The sequence below is a fragment of the Sorex fumeus genome, unplaced genomic scaffold, assembly GCF_029834395.1.
Source record: "Sorex fumeus unplaced genomic scaffold, SorFum_2.1 ptg000014l, whole genome shotgun sequence".
NCBI classification, from domain to species: Eukaryota; Metazoa; Chordata; class Mammalia; order Eulipotyphla; family Soricidae; genus Sorex; species Sorex fumeus.
Window position 1 is genome coordinate 2061034 of NW_026606071.1, and position 8860 is coordinate 2069893.

At 40.2% G+C, this 8860-nt stretch overlaps 1 pseudogene; it reads right to left on the reverse strand.

Annotated features, from left to right (window-relative positions):
• Positions 1 to 5492: 5492 nt before the first annotated feature.
• On the reverse strand, positions 5493 to 5588 carry LOC130021189 (uncharacterized; annotated as a pseudogene).
• Positions 5589 to 8860: the final 3272 nt, after the last annotated feature.

The following is an 8860-nucleotide window of genomic DNA, read 5'->3' on the forward strand; positions in this document are numbered from 1 at the left end:
TTTCGGACCCGCGCAGCCGCAAGCGGCCATGCGTCACATCATAAGACACTAAATACCCATCTTCCGGAATTGTCGTACCATATTTGATAGGGTTTAAATATGGTAACACCTACAAGGGTGATTAGAGGTCGCCCCAAAAGCCTCTATCCCTCTCGGAAAGACTGGCAAGCTACCGAGAGTATTCCGCCCACACGGAAGAGCCTGGCAAGCTATCCACTGTGTATTCGATATGCCAAAACCAGTAACTACAACTGGTCTCATTCACCTGACCCTGAAGGCTTCACCGACATGGCAGCACTGAGAAGGCTGAGAAAGGAGAGGCCGACAAAATCTCAAGGCCGACCTAGGCTGCCACAATGAAGGAAGACAAAAATGATCGTCTGTACTTTCAATGCACGTACGCTAGCATCAGATGCATCCATCGAGGACCTGATGGTACAAGCGCGAATGATCAAGTACGACATCATTGGTCTGACCGAGACAAGAAGGCACAAATCTCACCATGCCGTTTTCGACACTGGAGAAGAATTGTTCCTCGGAACATGGGATAAAAGAGGTGTTGGAGGCGTCGTTGTCCTTGTCAACACAAACTTGACCAAGAGCATTGATTCATTCGAATGCCTAACAATCCGAATTGGACGTTTACATTTGAATTTTGAAAACCAGATTATATTTTGTAAATTTTTTTTTCTGATTTCAAATCAAGAAAAAATGTTCAGATATGAGGGAGTAAGTGATAACTAAATTTTTTCATGCAAGCTAGTTAAATTTTAGTGTCATGTTTATTTGAAATGTGTGGTTTTTCTATTGTTTTCTATTGTTTCATTCGGCTCCGGCAGCCGAAGACCTCCAGGACATGCCACCACCATGCTGAGACCACTCTCCGCACACATGAAGGTACTGGCAGAGGGACAAAGCCACGCGGGTTCCGGGGCCGAGACCTCCAAGCCTACTCGAATTGGAGTCGAGCATCTTCCACCCAGATCCTCCAAATTCCAGTAGGCGGGGGTCACACCCACCACCTGGCCCCCTGGCGCCGTGTAATCCCATCAGCGGCCAAGACTCAGAGACTATAAAATCCAGATCCCGGACGAGAACAGTGCAGTCTTTTGCCCCCGCGCCTGGGTGTCCCTCGCCGGGACCCCTTGGAGGGGAGCGGGTTGAGCTTTCCTCCCTGCCCCGACAGGGGCTCCGGCAGCCGAAGACCTCCAGGACCAGCCACCACCATGCTGAGACCACTCTCCGCACACATGAAGGTACTGGCAGAGGGACAAAGCCACGCGGGTTCTGGGGCCGAGACCTCCAAGCCTACTCGAATTGGAGTCGAGCATCTTCCACCCAGATCCTCCAAATTCCAGTAGGCGGGGGTCACACCCACCACCTGGCCCCCTGGTGCCGTGTAATCCCATCAGCGGCCAAGACTCAGAGACTTATAAATATATACATTTTATAAACACTCAACATATTATCTAAATTATTTCAAGCATGTTTAAGTAGAGGATAATAATAATAATAAATATTGAAAAATTTAAATGTGTGGTAAAGGCCCTCCCGTTGATCGTCGATTAGCTCAAGCGGGCCCAGTAACGTCTCCATTGGAGACTTTGTTGTTACTGTGTCTGGCATAGCACAGCGGGTTGGGCGTTCGCCTTACAAGCGGCCAACATGGCCGACCCGAGTTCGATTCCTCCGCCCCTCTCGGAGAGCCCGGCAAGCTACCGAGAGTATTCGATATGCCAGACACAGTAACAACAAAGTCTCCAATGGAGACGTTACTGGGCCCGCTCGAGCAAATCGACGATCAACGGGAGGGCCTTAAATGTGTGAATTATGCATAGGACTGCACTGCCACTGTCCTCCCGTTGTTCATCAATTTGCTAGAGTGGACCCAGTAACATCTCCATTTTGAAACTTGTTGTTACTGTGTTTGGCATATTGAATATACTCTCGGTAGCTTGCCAGGCTCTCCAAGAGGGGTGGAGGAATCAAACCCAGCTTGGCCAGGCTGGTTACGCGCAAGACAAACACCCTACCACTGTGCTATCTCTCCAGCCCATTTATAGGACAAAGTTTTAAATTTTATTTACAGAGTCTTGATTGCATATTGGCAAAACATATTTATTGAGCAATGTGATCATCTGAAGAAACCAACAACAAATGAACATTGAGCATTTAAGACATCTGTTTTTTATACTAGATTATGAATTCTGTATATCAGAAGATATTTTCAGTAGTTTACATACCTAGGAATACTATTGGTCTTCAAAATTTTTGTGTAGGATAAATCTAATTGCTAATTCTTTCCTATATTCCTCCAATCATTTTATATTTATCTATTTTTCTTAAGATTATCTGAGACACCAGATGATTTTTTATATATTCATACTATATTAATTTGTAGTTTCACAATGCATTAATATCATACAATTGTATGGTTCATTTCACTTACCCAGTGACCTTGCATTTATCACAATATTCCAACTGTAAGTAGGGCAGAAATCTATTTCATTTTACCATCAGACCGTTTAGACAATGATTACTTCTAGAGATTATGTAGGAAGTAATGTGGGAGTCTTAACTTGAATCTAGATAGTAATTTTGATTTAAGAATTTTTATTATGAAATCAAGATTTTTATTGTCACTATCAATGTTCTCCCGTTGTTCATTGATTTTCTCGAGTAGGCCCAGTAATGTCTCCATCGTGAGACTTTGTTGTTACTGTGTTTGGCATATCAAATACATCACAGGTAGCTTGCCAGGCTTTGCCATGTGGGCGAGATACTCTAGGTAGCTTGCCAGGCTCTCTCAGAGGGGCGAAGGAATTGAACTCGGGTTGGCCATGTTGGCTGCGTGCAAGGCAAACACCTTACCCCCTGTGCTATCGCTCCAGCACAAAATTTTTATTATGAAATCAAAAATTAATATTTATTATTTTGTGTATTTATAGCTGCCTCAAATATTAAATTCATAGCAGTCCCATTTATCTAAGTAGTGTTCAAATTAAATTCTATTATTAATTTAGAATTTAGTAGAAGTTGTTTTAGTTAGAAGTCTGACTTTGTGCACTATATAGTTATTAACACTGTTTTTACATTCCTGTAAGTTTCTAGAGGCTAAAGTGTAAAAGTAATCAACAGATGTTTACAATCATAGAATTAATTATAGAACTTTTTTAATAAAATAAGGATATGCAAATTATGGCATAAACTCTGTAAACATGACACTGACAACTGTTCATAGACCAACAATTGAAAAGAACAGCTCTAGGTCTTTTATAAAATCAATATGATAAATTTATATTATGCATGCATTGATTTTATTAACTAAATAAACTTAATTTATCTTTGATTTTAAATGCAAAATACGTCAAATGATTAGAAATTTTCTATTAGGAGGATCCCTTTAAAATGTAGCTATCATAGTTTGTTTATTTTAATCATCATAACTTACAGTTTTACTGTAATAATGGTAGAAATTCATGAACTCAGCATTACAACAACTAACTCACCAGCATAGTGACAGTGTCCTGATATTCTTGTTTCAGGGTTTCCTCTCAAAGTTTATTTTACAATAGCAGCTAAATTTATTTGCACATAATAGTATTTCTCCCACTTGGGAGGTTTTTTAAAAGTTATGCATTCTTTAAAGTTCTTTATTTCTGTCAGATATAGTAAAAAATGAAATCATAACTTTTTCATGTGCTGTGTTCTTTTTTAGAGGTTCTTTTCATTTTTTTACATTTAATTAATTAATTTATTTATTTGGTTTTTGCTTTGTGGGTCACACCTGGTGTTGCATAGGGGTTACTCCTGGCTCATGCACTCAGGAATTACTCCTGGCGGTGCTCAGGGGACCATATGGAATGCTGGGAATCAAACCCTGGTCAGCCACTTGCAGGCAAACGTCCTACCTGCTGTGCTATCTCTCCAGCCCCTTAAAGGTTCTTTTCAATAAGTAAGATTTCACTGAAAACTTTCAAGAATGGAAATTTGATAGTCAATAAAAGCATTAGGTTTTGTTACTTGGAAAAATTCTATCTTCAATATTCGACAAAAATTATCATATATTCTAATATTATATTAAGAAATCCTTAAGTTTATAATTTGAACAGGTGTGAAATTATACCCCTAAAAAAATCTACTGATGTACACCAATACTCATTACATGCATTGTTTTAATTGAAATTTTTTTAAAGGAAGCCTATATTAAAAAACATACTGTTGGGGGCTGGAGACATAGCACAGAGGGCAGGGCATTTGCCTTGCACATGGCTGACCCGGGTTCGATTCCCAGCATCCCATATGGTCCTCTGAGCACGGCCAGGAGTAACTCCTGAGTGCAGAGCCAGGAGTAACCCCTGTGCATCGCTGGGTGTAATCCAAACAGCAAAACAAACAAACAAAAAACAAACAAAAAAATACCATACTATTAAGGCTGAGAAAATGCAACTTGGAAAAGATTATAAATCATGATTTTCTTCATAGAGCCCATGCTAGAAAGGTTATGTTAACTCTCTTGAGGACTAAGTTATAACAAATCATTCTAATCAACAATCTAAATTCATGTTCACTCATTAATTATTCACTTTTCATTTTTGTAATTGTTAATTTCCTTAAAATAATAAGGGCAAATTAGAGAAAGCAAACAATGTGTGATTTAAGGAATGAAAAATCTCATATGTTTATAATCAATTCCCTATATATGGAAGTGAACATTATAAATATCAATTTTATATACATATAAATAACAATTTTGTATATAAGGAATTGAACATTATTAATATCAATTTTATGTATGCCAGTTATAATTTTTACCAATTTTTTCTATCTGCCAAAAATAGTTTTCTGTTTATTTTTTAAGTTTATCCAAATTGTGCAAAATTTTACATATGAAATATTTTCTTTAATATTTAAGATACATGCATAAAGGAAATTAGTATTCGTGACAATTTACTTTAATATTACTTAAAATAAAACACTTCTGATTTGCTAAGATGATATCTTAAACTGTACCAAACTTTTTTTTTAATCTCCAATGCGGTAGAGTGTTCTGTACTTCAAATGCCAAAATATCAAATATGTTTATTTATTTTGTCAGTGGGTACTACGGTATTTAGGTTCTATTTTGGTATTTAGGTATTTGGTTCTATGGCATTTGTTTCTATTATGAACAACGTAGGCTTTACATGTCTAGCATTATACAAGTCAAGAATTCCTGGAGAATAAATTAGAATTGATGAGATTTTCTACTTTATTGCATAATCCTCAATTATTTTCTAAAGTGGTTATTTTAAAAATGTGTTTATGTGAAAGGGAGACCAATGTATTTTCTCGCCAAAATTTCACTTCTATGAAGCCTAATAAAATTGACTCTAAACAGATCTTATACTTTGCTAGCATAATATAGGAAGGGGAAAGCTTGAGCACAGATTTCATTGCATTTTAGTTTGTATTTCTATAATTACTAAGATATTTTATGTGTTGATTGATTTTTTAATATGAAATATTTCACACATTTGCATTCATCCTTGTTCAAGGGTCATGCCAATCTCTGCATACTTCCAATTTTAGCAGAGTTCCTGCTGAAACTTGCACTGTTCATTGATTTAATAAATTTAGCTTTTCTTAAAGTCAGTTTCATCTGATACTGATAAAGCTAATAGGTTTTGTTATTTTAGTGTTATTAATGCTTTCAATCATTTTATGATATATGTATGCTTGTTATATTTTAAATAAATCTCTTATAACTAGTAAGTATATAGTATTTTTACGTCTCTTAATAAATAAAGTTTATTAATTTAAACGCAAGGAAGAGCCTGGCAAGCTATCCGTTGTGTACTCGATATGCCAAAACAAGTAACTACAATGGGTCTCATTCACCTGACACCGAAGGCTTCACCAACATGGCAGCACTGAGAAGGATGAGAAAGCAGAGGCCGGCAAAATCTCAAGGCCAAACTAGGCTGGCACAACGAAGGAAGACAAAAATGATCATCTGTACTTTCAATGCGCGTACGCTAGCATCAGATGCATCCATCGAGGACCTGATGGAACAAGCGTGCATGATCAAGTACGACAGACATCATTGGTCTGACCGAGACAAGAAGGCACGAATCTCACCATGCCGTTTTCGACACTGGAGAAGAATTGTTCCTCGGAACATGCGATAAAAGAGGTGTCGGAGGCATCGGTGTCCTTGTCAACACAAACTTGGCCATGAACATTAATTCATTCGAATGCCTAACAACCCGAATCGGATGTTTACATTTGAATAGATGTGGCTCACTGCCAGCAGTTTCTATCTTCGTTGTCTACGCACCAACATCTCATTATGATGAAAGAGAAATTGAGAAGTTCTACATGGACCTGGAGAAGTTCTATAAAGAAGACCACACCTTCTACAAGATCATTGTGGGTGATTTTAATGCCAAGATAGGACCGAGAAGATCAGCTGAAGAACTTCACATCAGGACCCATGGCCTAGAGTGGAACAAACAGGGTGAGAGACTGTCTGAGTTCATCATGTCGACCAAGACCATCCATGGTAACTCACAGTTCCAGAAGGCAGAATGTAAACATTGGACATGGGAGTCTCCCGGTGGACGATTCCACAATGAAATAGACCACATCATATTCAATCGATGGTTTTGCCTGAACAATGTCGCTGTTGTCCCAAAATTCCAAACGGGATCAGACCACCGTCTCCATCATGCAAAATTCTACTTCACAGAGCGGGGAGAAAGGGCTACAAAGTATAAAAAGAGAACTCCCAGAACGACCACCAACTGGAAGCTCTTTGGAACTATTGCAGCACCATGGGAAGATGCCATTGTTGACAACATTGACAAGGAATACAATTGACTGGTTCAGCACCTCTATGATTGTGCGAGGGACGCCAAGAGAAAGATAGCCACAAAAAAACACCTGTCTTCGAAAACTCTTGAGTTTATTCACCAGCGTGGTTTGACGCATGCCTCAGGCAACGGCAAGCTAACACCTGAGCTCACAAAGTAGTGCAGAGATGCAATCAAGGAAGACCTCAAACAGAGAAGAGCAGAAGTGCTGGTAGATGCGGCAGAAGCGGGGAAAAATATTCAAAACGCCCGCCTTTCCTTCACCAACTACAAGACCAAGATGACTGCCTTCCAACTTCCTGATAGATTTATCACATCCTCCAGAATGGCAATGGAGAAGATTATCCATGACTTCTACTCAAATCTCTTTGATAGCCATGTCCACTTGCCAACATACCGAATTCCACAGGATGGATATGTCGTTCCCAACATTCTCCCTTCCGAAATCCGACATGCCATTTCGTCAGTAAAGAAATGAACAGTACCCGGCCCAGACAAGGTCAGACCTGAACACCAGAAGAACCTGCCATCAGTACTCATCAATACACTGGCTCGGCTCTTCACATGCTACCTGTCAGAATGCAAGGTTCTGTCCCAATGGAAAAACAGCAGGAGCGTACTACTGTTCAAGAAGGGAGACATCCATGACATTGGCAACTATCGCCCGATCTGCCTATTGTCTGTCATCTACAAGTTGTTCACTCGAGTCATCCTAAATAGGATTGGCAGAACACTAGATGATGTACAACCATGCGAGCAAGCCAGGTTCCACGAAGGATTTAGCACCATCGACCATATCCACACGATAACCAAGCTCATTGAGGTTTCTCGGGAGTTCAAGTTGCCGGTCTGTTTAATGGTCATTGATTTAAAGAAGGCCTTTGATTCTGTGGAAATGGAAGCGGTCACTGAAGCCCTAGCCAATCAGGGCATTCAAGCCCAATACATCAGGATCCTCTGTGAGCTGTGTTGCGGATTCACTACCAGGATCTCACAATTCTACAAAGAAGTGATCGTTGATGTCAAGAGAGGGGTGCAGCAGGGTGATACCATTTCACTGAAACTCTTCAGTGCCACCCTCGAGCACATTATGTGACGACTGGAATGGGAAGGAATGGGAGTGAAGATAGATGGTCGGCAACTACACCACCTCCGCTTTGCTGATGACATTGTTTTAATAACACCAAACATCAGCCAAGCGGCACAAGTGCTGGCAGACTTTGACCATGAGTGTGGAAAGGTAGGACTACAGCTGAATCTTACGAAGACAATGTTTATGAGAAACAGCCTCGTTCCTGACGCCCCATTCGCTCTCAACGGAATGACCATCTCCGAATGCAACAGCTATGTGTACCTACGTCGAGAAGTCAACATGACAAATGACCTGGCACCCAAGCTGCGCAGGAGGAAAGAGCGGCTTGGAATGCCTTCAAGAACGTCAAAGAAATACTTAAGAGGAAGAAGAACCTCTGGCTCTGGGCACATCTCTTTGATTCCACTGTTCTTCCTGCATTAACATATGCCTCAGAAACTTGGGTCCTATGCAAACAGAATGAGAATGCAATCAGGTCTTCCAAAGAAGTATTGAAAGAGCTATGCTTGGAATATCACGTTTCACTCAAATGAGAGAAAGAATCTGGAGTTCCGACATCCATCGACGATCAAGAATCAGGGACGCTCTCTCGTTTGCCAAGGTGTCAAAAATCAGATGGGCTGGTCACGTAATGAGATTTAAAGACGACCGCTGGACTAGAGTTATTACCGACTGGATTCCACGGGATGTCAAAAGACCGTGTGGCCGCCCATCTACCAGATGGTCAGACTTCTTCATCAAGATCATGGAAGATTGGTTTGAGACTCTTCATGTTCCCAGAGAGAACAGATGCCATTGGGCTACACTAGCACGTGACAGGGACAAATGGAGATGTTACTGGCGCCCTCTCAAGCAAATCGACGACTAATGGGAAGTTAAGTGATTAAGTGATTAATAAATTAAGTGGTCTGTC